Source organism: Mus musculus, chromosome 12 (assembly GCF_000001635.26).
Source record: "Mus musculus strain C57BL/6J chromosome 12, GRCm38.p6 C57BL/6J".
Lineage (NCBI taxonomy): Eukaryota > Metazoa > Chordata > Mammalia > Rodentia > Muridae > Mus > Mus musculus.
The window spans coordinates 61,346,574-61,360,610 of NC_000078.6; the positions used below are offsets into that span (position 1 = coordinate 61,346,574).

The following is a 14,037-nucleotide window of genomic DNA, read 5'->3' on the forward strand; positions in this document are numbered from 1 at the left end:
ATGGATAATATGACATATATATTTATGCCTGATAATCTCCTGCCCAAGACATTTAAAAAAAAAAAAAAACAAACACACTTGCTCTCAGACAGAGAAAGATTCAATTCAATACACATGACTGAGGAAACTTCTTTCATTAAAGTATGAAAATTGGAAGTGCATGAATCAGAGTTATTGGGTTTTGTGAACCAAAGGAGCAAGTTTGATGTTTCCATAATATTTCAAATATTTGAACTCAAAGTAAAAAAACAGATACCCCTACTCATTTGCTTAGCATTATATGAAAAAAATTTTTTTTCAATTCATTATGCCACCCATCAAAGATTATGGGTAAAGGAATGTTAAAAGAATGGTAACAAATTTTTAAAAGGAAAATAACAAATGTATTGTTATTAACAAATAATACTAAAACATTTGGGGTGTGTAATGAACATTTTAATACATTTTAATAAAAGTATATAAATAAGATGTTTTTTCGAACTTGCTTTTTGGGCTCACAAAGCCCAATAATTGAGTCATGTACTTCCAACTGGTTGGTTGATATTGTTGTTGTACCTATGGGGTTGCAAAGCCCCTTCAAGTCCTTCAGTCCTTTCTCTAACTCCTCCACTGGGGTCCCCGTGCTCACTCCAGTGGTTGGCTATGAGCATTTGCCTTTGTATTTGTCAGGCACTGGTAAAGCCTCTCAGGAGACAGCTATTTCTAGCTCTGATCAGCAAGCACATCTTGGCATCTGCAATTGTGTCTGCATTTAGTGTCTGTATAAGGGATGGATTGCCAGGTGGGGAAGTCTCTGGATGGCCTTTCCTTCAGTCTCTGCTCCACACTTTATCTCAGTATTTCCTTTAGACAGGATGAAACAATCACTTTTCATTAATATCTCTTAACATTAATGGGCTCAATTTTCCAATAAAAAGATATAGACTAACAGACTGGATATGTAAACAGGACCCAGCATTTTGCTACATACAGAAAATACACCTCCATGATAAAGACAGACACTACTTTAGGGTAAAGAGGTGGAAAAAAGTTTCCAAGCAAAGGTCCCAATAAACAAGCTGGAGTATTCATTCTAATAGGTTTACTATTGAAAATTGAAAATTGACTTTCAACCAAAAGTTATCAAAAAACATAAAGAAAGGCACTTCTTACACATCAAAGAAAACAATCTACAAAGATGAACTCTCAATTCTGAAAGTCTATGCTCCAAATGCAAGAGAATCCACATTCATAGAAGAAACTTTATGAGCATAGTTGAACATGTATCCTTGTTATATGTTAGAGCATCTTTTGAGTATATGCCTATGAGTGGTATAGCTGGGTCCTCAGGAAGTATTATGTTCAAATTTTAGACGAACTGCTAGACTGATTTCCAGAATAGTTGTAATATATTGCAATCCCACCAACAATGGAGAAGTGTACCTCTTTCTCCATATCTGCTCCAGAATTTGCTATCACCAGAGTTTTGATTTTATCTATTCTGACTGGTGTGAGGTGGAATCTCAGGGTTGTTTCGATTTGCATTTTCCTGATGACTAAGAATGTTAAATATTTCTTTAGGTGCTTCTCTACCATTGGGTATTCCTCAGTTGGGAATTATTTGTTTAGCTCTCTACCCCATTTTTAATAGGATTATTTGATTCTCTGGATTCTAACTTATGTTCTTTGTGTATATTGATATTAGCACTGTATTGAATGTAGGATTGGTTAGAACTTTTCCCTATCCCCAAATTTACAGTCAGAATCTGTAATGAACCCAGATGTCCTTCAACAGAGGAATGGATATAGAAAATGTGATACATTTACACAATGGAGTACAACTCAGCTATCAAAAAACTATGAATTTATGAAATTCTTAGACAAATGGATAGAACTAGAAAATATAACCCTGGGTGATGTAACCCAGTTTAAAAAAAAAAAAAAAGAAGAACATAGATGGTATCTATTCATTGATAACTGGATATTAGCCTAATAGCTCAGAACACCCAAAATACACTTTTCATACCACATGAAGCTCAAGAAGAAGAGAGACCAAAGTGTGGATGCCTCAGTCCTTCTCAGAAGCAGGAGCAAAATACTCATGGGAGGAAATATGGAGACAAAGTGTGGAGCAGAGACTTAAAGGAAGACCATCCAGAGACTGTCCCACCTGGGGATCCCTCCCTTGTATAGACACCAAACCCAGACACTATTGAGGATGCCAGGAAGTGTTTGCTGACAATAGCCTGATATAGCTGTCTTCTGAGAAGCTCTGCCAGAGCCTGACAAATACAGAGGTGGGTACTCACAGCCAACCATTAGACTGAGCATGAGGTTCCCAATGGAGGATTTAGAGAAAAGTCTAATGGACCTGAAGGAATTTGCAAAAAAATATCAATCAGCCAGACATGCCCCCTCTATCAAGCTCCCTGGAACTAAACCACCAACCAAAGAGCATACATGTAGGGTCCCATGGCTCCAGCTACATATGTATCAGAGGATGGCCTTGTTAGTCATCAATAGGAGGAGTGGTCCTTGGTCCTGGGAAGGCTCCATGCCTCAGTGTAGGTTAATGCCAGGATGGTGAGGAGACAGTTGGTTGGATGGCTGGTCGATCACCCTCATTGACGCATGCGGAGGCAGGATGGGATAGGGAGTTTTCAGAGGGGAAACTGGGGAAGGTGATACCATTTGAAATGTAAATAAAATATATAAAAAAAGAAACTTTACTAAAACTTATAGCTCACTTTGCACCTCACAAAATAATAGTTTGAGACTTTACACCCCACTCTCATCAAAGGAGATCATGAAAACAGAAACTAAACAGGTACAGTAAAAATAACAAGGTTTGAACCAAACAATATGAACTAACCAGTACCCCGGAGCTCATGTCTCTAGCTGCATATTTATCAGAAGATGGCCTAGTCGGATATCATTGGGAAGAGAAGCCCCTTGGTCTTGCAAACTTTATATGCCTCAGTACTGGGGAATGCCAGGGCCAAGATGTGGGAGTGGGTGGGGGAGGGAGGGTATGGGGAAATTTTGGATAGCATTGGAAATGTAAATGAAGAAAATACCGAATAAATTTAAAATAAAAACAGATATCTATAGAATATTTCATCCTAAAACAAAATACTATACCTTCTTCTCAGCACCTCATGGTACCTTTTACAAAATTGACCACAAAATAAGTCACAAACCAGGCCTCAACAGAGACAAGAAGATTGAAATTATCCCATACATCCTGTTAGATCACCATGGACTAAAGCTGAGCTTCAATAACAATGAAAACAACAGAAAGCTCACGTATGCATGAAAGGTGAACAACTCTCTACTCAGTGTTAACTTGGTCAAGGAAGAAATAAAGAAAAAATTAAAAACTGTTTAAAACTTAACAAAAATGGAGGCACAACATATCCAAATGTATGGGACACAATGAAAGCAGTCTTAAGAGGAAAACTCATAGCTCTGAGTACCTCAAAAAGAAACTGAAGAGAGCACACACTAACAGCTTGACAGCAAACTGAAAGTTCTTGGACATAAAGAAGCTAATACACCCAGGAGGAGTACATGGCAAGAAATAGTCAAATACAGGGCTAATATTAACTAAGTCGAAACAGAAGAACTATACAAAGAATCAACAATACCAGGAGCTGGTTCTTTGAGAAAATAAAAAAGATAGATAAACCCTTAGCCAGATTAACTTGAAGGCAGAGAGACAGTAACCAAATTGTCAAAATCAGAAATGAAAAAGGAGACATAATAACAGAAACCAAGGAAATTTAAAAAAAAAAAAAAAACCTCAGCAGATCCTATTACAAATGCCTATACTCAACAAATGGACAATTTTGTAGAAAGATACCAAGTACCAAAGTTAAATCAGGATCAGATAAATCATGTAAACAGTCACATAACTGCTAAAATGCAGTCATTAAAAGTTTCCCAACCTTTCATGTGTATTTTGTTCCCTATTCTAAAGAGGAACAAAGTATCCACCTACTGGTCACCCTCTTCTTAAATTTCTTGTGTTTTGCAAATTGTATCTTGGGTGTTCTATGTTTCTGGGCTAATATCCACTTATCAGTGAGTGCATATCTAATGACTTCTTTTGTGATTGGGTTACCTCACTAAGGATGATATTTTCTAGTTCCATCCATTTGTCCAAGAATTTCATAAATCCATTGTTTTTAATAGCTGAGTAGTACTCCATTGTGTAAATGTACCACATTTTCTGTATCCATTCTTCTGTTGAGGGACATCTGGGTTCTTTCTAGCTTCTGGCTATTATAAATAAGGCTGCTATGAACATAGTGGAGCATGTGTTCTTATTACAAGCTGGAACTTCTTCTGGGTATATGCCTAGGAGAGGTAATGCTGGGAAGGAGTTACAGAGACAAAGTTTGGAGCTAAGAAGAAAGGATGGACTATCCAGAGACTACCCCACCCAGGGATTCATCCCATAATCAGCCACCCAACACAGACACTATTGCATATTCCAGAAAGATTTTGCTGAAGGGACCCTGTTAGAGCTGTCTCATATGAGGATATGCCAGTGCCTGGCAAATATAGAAGTGGGTGCTCACAGTCATCTATATGATGCAACACAGGACCCCCAATGGAGAAGCTAGAGAAAGCTGAAGGGCTCTGCAACACTATAGGTGGAACAATAATATGAACTAACCAGTACCCCCAGAGCTCATATCTCTAGTTGCATATGTAGCAGGTGATGGCCTAGTCAGCCAACATTGGGAAGAGAGGCCCCTTGGTATTGCAAACTTTATACGCCCAGTACAGGGGAATGCCAGGGCAAAGAATCAGGAGTTGGTGGGTAGGTGAGCAGGGTGGGTGGAGGGTATAGGGAACTTTCAGGATAGCATTTGAAATGTATATAAAAAAATATCTAATAAAATGGTTACAGCATCTCAAAAAAAAAAAAAAAGTTTCCCAACCAAAAAGCCTAGGAGAAGATGGTTTAATGCAGAATTTTACCAGATCTTCAAAGAAAAACTATTTGTTTTTAAACTATTCCAGAAAATTGAAACAGAAGGAGCACTACCCAATCCATCCTCTGAAGCCACATTTATGCTTACACCTAAACCACACAGAGACTCAACAAGGAAAGATTACCTCAAACCAATTTCCCTTATGAATATTCATGCAAAAATACTCAATAAAATTCTCGCAACCCAAATCCAAGAACACATCAAAATGATCGTTCACCATGATCAAGTAGTCTTCATCCCAGGGATTCAGGGATGGTTCAACATACAGAAATTCTTCAATGTAATCCACTATATAAGAAAACTCAAAGGGAAAAAACAAAACAAAACAAAACAAAACAAAACAAAACAAAACACATGATCATGTCACTAAATGCCAAATAAGCATTTGGGAAACTGATTTCTTAAGTCCACATTTCATTTACATGACTCCCATTTGTATACCCATATATAAATTTACTTCCATATATAAATTTCTGAAAGCAAGCTTAATATTTTTATTATAAAATTTACAAAATATCTTTAGTATGTGGTCCATTCTGTCAGACACAAACATATACCCACATGCACACACACATACAGAGAGAGAGACAGACAGAGAGACAGAGAGAGAGAGAGAGAGAGACAGAGAGAATCAGAGATACAGAGATACAGAGACAGAGACCAAGACAGAGACAGGAAGAGAGAGACAGAAGGAAACAGCATGAATCCAGTGTCTAAAGCTAGATTAATGACATTGCGTTCAAATATATATTTGATTTGCCTTTCTTTTTCCTTTTTTTAATTTTTTAATTTTTATCATTTTTACTGTGTCATTATTGAATGGCCATAATCTAGTCCTCTATCTAAAAGGTATATTTCATTTTATACAATACTACCACAAATCTTAGAAAATGGATTTTACTTCAATCTGATATTGAAAAATTAGTCTCATTTTTTTCAGATCGTTTCTCTAAAAATATAATCCTTTTCTTGTTAATATGAATCATTGTTGAATGTGATATACTCACTTTTTAAAACAGGCTTAAGACAATTTTAATTGAAGAAATTCTTCATTAACAGTGAACAATGTAATAACTGTGTTTATTATTTCGTAACATCATAATCATTATTAATATATACTGTGTGTGTTCCAAAAATTTCACTCAGGTTAAAAATCACAATTCATTCAAGATCAAAAACACAATTATAGCCATATATATATATATATATATATATATATATATATACATATATATATATATATATATATATGTATTATTCTCCAACTACAAGTATACCTTATATAGCATGATAACATGAAGCATCTATTTATGGCTTTTTTTAAATCAAAACTATTAGGGAAATGGACTCACTTAGAAACTACTCTGATAGTTGACATATATTAACTGCTTCACATCATTTTTAAGTACTAGTAAACAATATTGCTTCATCATTGAGTAACAAAAACAAACTTACAAAATAAATAAAAGATTAAAAATAATATGGATAGTCTCCTTACTTTAATGACCCTGGTTTGTTAGTGCATGTACAGAACTTAAAGAATGAATACATACTAGGTATTAAAAAATATACAGATTTAATATTTAAGTTGTGTTGCATATAAAATGAAACTCTGACATTTTGATCCAATCAGTAAAAATGCCATCAGCATGTATAGTAAGAAGAAAACCCAAATTTTTCATGCATATTATTTTCTAATAGAGCTTCAATGTTTACCAAAGAGGTAAATTTTAATTTAAAATGAATATGATAATGTTTAAAACAGTGCACTGTTATGAAGATATCCAATGTAAAATTGTTGGGCATGTTGCTTAGAAAATTTCCCTAATGTAAATAATGTTTAAATAACTGCTGCTGAGTCTATTCTTAGAGCATACTTTCTCATTTTCTAATGCCGACAATTAATATATATTTGTTTAAGCTTTCAAAATGCCCCCCGCCCTGGGTGCAATGAAATTTATTGATGATATTAAAGAGAGTAGTTTGAGCCCTCTATGCCCCTCCTGTTATTATGGGGTTCTGGGATGGAAATTGTGAGGGATATGCTCAGTGTTGGGGGCTGAGTTGGGATAGGGACTCCTCAGCAACTGAGAGCCTCTTTCTTGCTCTCAGTGCCCTTTTGGGGTGGATGGTCCAGGGTTTCTTATCCCTTGGAGGCCATGTAGGCCATGAGGTCCACCACCCTGTTGCTATAGCCATATTCATTGTCATACCTGGAAACGAGCTTTACAAAGTTGTCATTGAGAGCAATGGCATCAAAGGTGGAAGAGTGGGAGTGGCTGTTGAAGTCTCAGGAGACAACCTGATCCTCAGTGTAGCCCAGGATGCCCTTCAGTGGGTCCTTAGATGCCTGCTTCGCCACCTTTATGATGTCATCATACTTGGCAGGTTTCTCCAGGCAGCATGTCAGATCCACCATAGATACATTGGGGTAGGAACATGGAAGGCCATGCCAAGAAGCTTCCCATTTAACTCTGGGATGACCTTGCCCACAGCCTTGGCAGCACCAGTGGACGCAGAGATGATGTTCTGGGCAGCCCCACAGCCATCTCTCCAAAGCTTTCCAGAGGGGTCATCCACAGTTTTCTGAGTGGCAGTAATGGCATGGACCATGGTCATGAGTCCTTCCATAATGACAAAGTTGTCATGGATGACCTTGGAGATTGGAGCTAAGCAGTTGGTGCTACAGAATGCATTGTTGACAATTTTGAGTGAGTTGTCATATTTCTCATGGTTCATACCCATCACAAATATGGAGGCATTGGACAAAGGGGTAGAGATGATGACACTTTTGACCCCATACTTCAAGTGGTTCCTGGCCTTCTCCACGGTAGTGAAGGCACCAGTAGACTCCACAACATACTCAGCACCAGCATCAACCCATTTGATATTAGCAGGATCTCGCTCCTGGAAGATGGTGATGGGCTTCCCGTTGATGACAAGCTTCCCATTCTCAGCCTTGAAAATGCCATTGAATTTGCCATGGGTGGAGTCATACTGGAACATGTAGACCATGTAGTTGAGATCAATAAAGGAGTCGTTGATGGCAACAATCAGATGGCAGCCCTGGTAACTAGGTACCAAATACAGCCAAATACATTCAAACTGAAATTCACCATTTTGTCTATGGGATGAGGCTGGCACTGCACAAGAAGATGCGGCTGTCTCTGGAACAAGGAGGAATAGAGAGCCTCAAAATGTTTATTTTTCAATAACATAGTTAGATCTTATTTTGTCAGCAAAATTAAATACTTGTCCTATTTTATAAAGTATTATTTTATTTTAAACTTGTTTATATGAAACTAGTGTTTAGACAGTCTTTGCATATTTTACTCTACTAAATTACTATTTTCTACATAATAATTAAAATATTTCATGCAGTGTATTACTATACTGTTAAGAAATTAAATTCTGCTTTTCTAACATTTCTATAAATTTTAATGATCATTGTGTCCCATAAGTTTGGGTATGTTTTGGCTTCATTTTCATTAAACTCTAAAAAGTCTTTAATTTTTTTTCTTTATTCCTTCCTTGACCAAGGTATCAATGAGGAGAGTGTTGTTCAGTTTCCACGTGAATGTTGGCTTTCTATTATTTATGTTGTTATTGAAGATCATCAACCTTAGTCCATGGTGATCTGATAGGATGCATGGGACAATTTCAATATTTTTGTATCTGGTGAGGCCTGTTTTGTGACCAATTATATGGTCAATTTTGGAGGAGGTACCATGAGGTGTTGAGAAGAAGGTATATCCTTTTGTTTTAGGATAAAATGTTCTGTAGACCATTTGTAAGACTATGCCGGGGCCTAGCAAACACAGAAGTGGATGCTCACAGTCAGCTATTGGATGGATCACAGGGCCCCCAATGGAGGAGCTAGAGAAAGTACCCCAGGAGCGAAAGGGAACTGCAACCCTATAGGTGGAACAACAATATGAACTAACCAGTACCCCGGAGCTCTTGTCTCTAGCTGCATATGTATCAAAAGATGGCCTAGTTGGCCATCACTGGAAAAAGAGGCCCATTGGACTTGCAAACTTTATATGCCCCAGTATAGGGGAATGCCAGGGCCAAAAAAGGGGGAGTGGCTGGGTAGAGGAGTGGGGGTGGGTGGGTATGGGGGACTTTTGGGGTAGCTTTGGGAAATGTAAATGAGGAAAATACCTAATTAAAAACATTAACTCAAAAAATGTTCTATAGATATCTGTTAAAACCATTTGTTTCATAACTTCTGTTAGTTTCACTGTGTCCCTGTTTAGTTTCTGTTTCCAGGGACTGTCCATTGATGAAAGTGGGGTGCTGAAGTCACCCACTATTATTGTGTGAGGTGCAATGTGTGCTTTGTGCTTTACTAAAGTTTCTCTAATGAATGTGGCTGCCCTTGCATTTGGAGCATAGATAATTCAGAATTGAAAGTTCCTCTTGGAAGATTTTACCTTTGATGAGTATGAAGTGCTCCTCCTTGTCTTTTTTGATAACTTTGGGTTGGAAGTCAATTTTATTCGATATTAGAATGGCTACTCCAGCTTGTTTCTTCAGACTGTTTGCTTGGAAAATTGTTTTCTCACCTTTCACTCTGAGATAGTGTCTGTCTTTGTCCCTGAGATGGGTTTCCTATAAGCAGTATAATGTTGGTTCCTGTTTGTGTAGCCAGTCTGTTAGACTATGTTTTTTATTGGGGAACTGAGTCTATTGATATTAAAAGATATTAAGGAAAAGTAGTACTACTCAGCAATTAAAAAGAATGAATTTATGAAATTCCTAGGCTAATGGATGGACCTGGAGGGTATCATCCTGAGTGAGGTAACCCAGTCACAAAAGAACTCACATGATATGTAATCACTGATAAGTGGATATTAGCCCAGAAACTTAGAGTACGCAAGATACAAGATACAAAGCACATGAAACTCAAGAAGAACGAAGACCAAAGTGTGGACACTTTGCCCCTTCTTAGAATAGGGAACAAAACACCCATGGAAGGAGTTACAGAGACAAAGTTTGGAGCTGAGATGAAAGGATGGACCATCTAGAGACTGCCATACCCAGGGATTCATCCCATAATCAGGCACCAAATGCTGACACCATTGCATACACCAGCAAGATTTTGCTGACAGGACTCTGATATAGCTGGCTCTTGAGAGGCTATGCCAGTGCCTGGCAAACACAGAAGTGGATGCTCACTGTCAGCTATTGGATGGAACACAGGGCCCCCAATGGAGGAGCTAGAGAAAGTACCCAAGGAGCCTAAGCGGTCTACATCCCTATAGGTGGGACAACATTATGAACTAATCAGCACCCCCGCAGCTTGTGTCTCTATCTGCATATGTAGCAGAAGATGGCCTAGTTGAACATCATTGGGAAGAGAGACCCCTTGGGCTTGCAAACTTTATATGCCTCAGTACAGGGGAATGCCAAGGCCAAGAATTGGGAGTGGGTGGGTAGGGGAGAGTGGGGTGAACTTTTGGGGTAGCATTTGAAATGTAAATGAAGAAAATACCTAAATGTAAATTGAAAAAAAATTGCCACCAAACCAAAAGATAATAATAATAATTATAATGATCAATGTAAAATAATTAGAAAAGAAAGTAATTAAGTTAAAGTGAATACTAAGTTGCAATGTTATTTCAAAGAAAATAAAAAAATTAAAAATTAAAAAAATATTAAAAGAAGCCGAAGTATACAATGGAAAAGAGATAACATCTTTAATACATGCTACAGGTCTAACTGGCTCTCTGTATGTACAAAAATAAAAATAGACTCATATTTTTCACCTTGCACAAAACTCAAGTCCAAGTGGATCAAGGACCTCAACATAAAACCAGATACACTAAATCTAGCAGAAAAGAAATTGGGAAAGAGACTTGAACTCAATGGTATGGGGAAATTTCCTAAACAGAACTCCAATGGCTCATTCTTTAAGATCAAGAATTCATAAATGTACTTCATGAAACTGGAAAACTTCTGTAAAGCAAAGAACATAGTCAATAAGACAAATCAGAAGCCTACAGATCAGGAGAAAACCATCTTTGTTAACCCCACATCTGACAAAGGGCTAATATTCAAAATATATAAAGAACTCAAGAAGCTAACCACCAAACCAAACCAAACAAATCAAAACACAAAAACAACAACAAAAAAACCCCAAACAACACAATCAAAAATTGGGGTATTTTCAGAGGAGAAATCAAGAAAGGGGATAACATTTGAAATGTAAATAAAGAAAATAACTAATTAAAATAATATACCAATATAAAAAATGGGGTATAGAACTAAACCAAGAATTCACAACGGAGGAATCTCAAATGGTTGACAAGCACCTAAAGAAATGTTCAAAGTCCTTAGTGATTAAAGAAATGCAAATCAAAACGAACCTGAAATTCCAACTTATACCAATCAGAATTTCTAAGATCAAAACCTCAGTTGACAACACATATTGGAGAGGATGTGGAGAGAGAGGAACATTCCTCCATTGCTGGTGGGATTGCAAACCTGTACAACCACTCTGGAAATCAGTCTGGAGTTTCCTCAGAAAATTTGAATAGATCTACCTGAAGATCCAGCAATACCACTCTTGGGAATATACCCAAAAGATGCCCCACCATGACACAGGGGCAAAAGTTCCACTGTTCATAGCTGCCTTATTTGTGCTACCCAGAAGATGGAATGAACCCAGATGTCCCAAGACAGAAGAATGGATACAGAAAATGTGATTCATTTACATAATGGAATACTACTCAGGTATTAAAAACAAGGACATCTTGAGTTTAATAGGCACATGGATGAAACTAGAAAATATCCTGAGTGATAAAACTCAGACCCATAAGTACAGGCAATTTACTTACTAACCAATAAGTGCATATCAATGAAAAAAAAAGTACAGAATACTGAAGATATAGTCCGCAGAACTCAAAAAGTTTAACAAGCTGAAGGGCCCAAGTGAGGACTCCACAGTCTCACTTGGAAGGGAGAAGAAAGCAAACACAAGGGTGGAGGGAGGAAAGGACCTAGAAGGGAAAGGAGATGGGGCAAGGGAGAGGGGAACATGATTTGGTTCTGGGTCAGGGAAAGGACTGAAGTCCTGTGGGCCATCAGCAAGAATGGAAACAGGCAACCTCTGGAGATAGGAGATTAGGGAGACCCTTCTAAATGTACCAGAGATGTGGGAGGTGATCTTAGATGAAATGCCCTACAGTGGAGAGAGGAATCTTGTAGAACCCACCTCCAGCAGAAAAACAGGGCATCTAGTGAGGGATGGGGTTGCTATCTCACAGTCAAAAATCTGATCCATAATTGTTACTGTCTGAAAGGGGTGCAGGGATGGAAATGGGGAGGAGCCTGAGGAAAAACCAGGTTCAATGACAGCTCAAGTGGAGGTCCTAAGATCTTACTTACTGAGGCTATGGATCGCTCACAAAAAAAAAGAATTTATCATCACTCCCTCTGAGGGACCCGGCAGGCAGCTGAGTGAGTTGCAGTTATTTACACCCAACCAATGGACAAAAGCTGCTGACCTCTGTGGTTAAATTAGGGAAAGGCTGGAAGATGTTGAGGTGGAGGGCGACTCTGTAGAAAGATCAGCAGTCTTAATTAATTTGAACCCCTGAGATCCCTCAAATACTGGACCACCAAACAGACAGCATACGCCACCTGATATGAGGCCCCAAACACACATACAACCGAGAACTGCAGGGTCTGGGTTCAGTCAGAGAAGATGCACCCAACCCCCAGGAGACTGGAGGTCCCAGGGAGGTTAAAGGTCTGTTTGGGGCCTGGAGGTCATCCTCTTGGAAAGAGGAGGCAGGGAGGAGGCATGGGATGTGGAAGATCAGGAAATGATCAGGAAGTGAATAAAGTCTGGCGTGTAAAAAAAAAATTGAAAAAAGAAAAAAGGAAAAAAAAAGAAAAACCAATACATTCTTTAAGCTCAGTTTGTTGAAAGCTCTTCTTGTAAAAAGACAGTGGCATTCAAGGTTCAAGATGAGCCATGCTGCAGAGGACTGATGAACGCTTCAGAGGACAGCTTTTCTAAGAGATAACTTAGTGCAAGTAAAACTGTAGGAATCACATTTGAATCAAGAAACACAGTCACAGCAGTAAGTCATACTAAACACAGAAAGGAATGAGGACTATCAAAGGAAATCTTGGTGATCAATGCATAAATAGCTCATGGTAATTGGGCATCAAACTGTATGGAAATGAATATGGAGGAAACACCTATCCAATCTTCCAGGTATTCTCCAGAGATGTATGAATCCTTACAGGAGAAGATTTCCTATATAGCTCATAACCCTGCATGCAAGATGCACTCTATAAAAAGCACTACATTTAAAAATTGAAATCATCTTTTCTCAAAGCATTTCATCTAAAACTTCATTTCTTAAAATAGTTATGAGTGCATAGATAATGTACTGATGACAAAGTAAGCATGGTATGTACAGCCTTGGATTGAAGGGCAACCTAGTTTTGTTCTTTATTATATAAACAGCATTGGGAAAATGATTTAATCAAATTGTCCCTTTTCTTTCATCAAAGAAAATGAATACCCACTTCCAAGAATTGCTGTTCCTTGAAGAACAAAAGTCTTCTACTTTTTAAGCATTTCACAGAATTTTTGACACATAGTTTTCATTATGTTAGGGCCATTGATTCCATTATTAGAAAATATGAAAAATCTGTAAAAATAAGGACTTACTATCTTTTATGAGAATTGTTTATGATATTAAAATCATCAACATAGGAAATTGCTGTTTCTATTCTAAATTGGAAAACGAGAAATGATTCAGTTCACTCAACTGAAAAATGACTGAATAACTAAGATTAAAAAATTATATGAGAGGAAGATTCAAACACTTTCCCAAAGTGGCGATATTACTAATCAAACAGGACAATTTCTCTACTCATTTGGCTTTGAAAGCCATTTCTGAAGTATCCTGAAAGGTATCAAGTATTCACCAATGAGCTTACTTATCTAAGTACATGTCACTTCTGTCTACAAATAGAAAGTCAATAAAAGAAACAGAAACCCTGTGTTAATTGAGCACATTTTAATGAAGGT

The 14,037-nt window shown here is 37.7% G+C and overlaps 1 pseudogene; it reads right to left on the reverse strand.

Moving 5' to 3' along the window:
* Gm7745 (predicted gene 7745) lies at window positions 6,925-8,119 on the reverse strand (annotated as a pseudogene).